Genomic DNA, 1,404 nt, shown 5'->3' with positions numbered 1-1,404 from the left:
AGTCCTCCCTGGGCGTCCACTAAAACTCACCTATTAATAGATAGAGAAAATGCTACATAAAAATTTCCATAAATTTGTGGAAGCACTGAGATGCTCTTCTAAGTTAATTCTGGGCTCAGCAGTTGGTCTGGGAGATTTATTGAAGTTTGAATATTTTAGACAAAGGATAGTTTTCAGGACACTTGAAATGATTGTTTCCTTTCCTCTACTCCTTTATCAATACTTGGAAATGAATCCAGGGTTCCTGGAGTTTCCCTGAAATTCAGAGAAGAAGGCTGGAACAATCATCAAAAGTATGTAAGATCTATCATCAAAGAAAAACAACAGTCTTCTCATTACAGATTATAGCCGTGATCTCAGAAGTGCACATGAATAACAGAGAATGGTCATTCACAGAAAATTAAATCAGATTTTTCCCAACTGACATAAGTAATAATTACATAAACATTTATTCTTCCTGCAGCAAAGATAACATCACATAAAAACAAAAATGAAAACCAAAAATACATCAAAAATTAAAATTATTGATTGCAACTTAACTTTTTTTCTGTCAGCACATGAATTCAAAATAAGCATATACAATATTTCACACAAGATGAACATAAACTATGTCTTTTTCATTTGTGTGTCTGATTTTTAGAATGAGTTTCCCAAGAGATTTTAGAGACTCAGTAAAAATCTCAAACAACATATCTTTTTAAAAAATCTTATTTTTTAATGTTAGCAGCTTTATTAAGCTATTTTTCACATATAAAAAGTGCACATATTTAAGGTGTACAACATAATGTTGTATAATATATGTATGCATTGTAAAAATATCACTACAATCATTTCTACATAGTCACCATTGTGTGTGAGCATGTGTGGTGAAAAAGATCAATTTAAGCTCTATCCTCTGCAAATTTCAAGTATACAATACATTATTGTCAACTATTGTCACAAAAATATAGAATGCTTCATGAGTTTGTATGTCAACATTGAGCAGGGGTCATGCTCATCTTTGAATTATATCAATTTTAGTATATATGCTGCCAAAATGAGCACAAAAAAATCTTATTTTTAAAAAGCACTTAATCTTCCTTATCTAATTAAAATAATTTACGCATGGGACACCTAGATGGTTTAGTTGGTTAAGCAGATGCCTTCAGCTTAGGTCATGATCTAAAGGTCCTGGGATCCAGTCTGACATCAGGCCCCTTGCTCAGGCTATTTCTCCTTCTGCCCGCCACTCCCCCTGCTTGTGGTGTCTTTCTTTTTCTCTTTCTTTCTCTGACAAATAAAAAAATCAAATCTTTAAAAAAAATATGTTTACCATTTTAACTTGTTTCACTGATTATAATCATTTTGAATATCATAACTTCCCTATTTTTAATACTGAAATATGTCATTCTTTTAAGATGACAT

General features: G+C 31.6%; 1 non-coding gene across 1 annotated transcript; it reads right to left on the bottom strand.

The window, feature by feature from the left end:
- Nucleotides 1–940: 940 nt before the first annotated feature.
- LOC116581514 lies at nt 941–1,044 on the bottom strand. Its single transcript, XR_004282079.1, has one exon. It is a non-coding gene; the product is annotated as a U6 spliceosomal RNA (small nuclear RNA).
- Nucleotides 1,045–1,404: the final 360 nt, after the last annotated feature.

The sequence above is a fragment of the Mustela erminea genome, chromosome 1, assembly GCF_009829155.1.
Source record: "Mustela erminea isolate mMusErm1 chromosome 1, mMusErm1.Pri, whole genome shotgun sequence".
Taxonomy (NCBI): domain Eukaryota; kingdom Metazoa; phylum Chordata; class Mammalia; order Carnivora; family Mustelidae; genus Mustela; species Mustela erminea.
The sequence above is the reverse complement of the archived record's forward strand: the minus strand, read 5'-3'. Positions and strand labels throughout refer to the sequence as shown.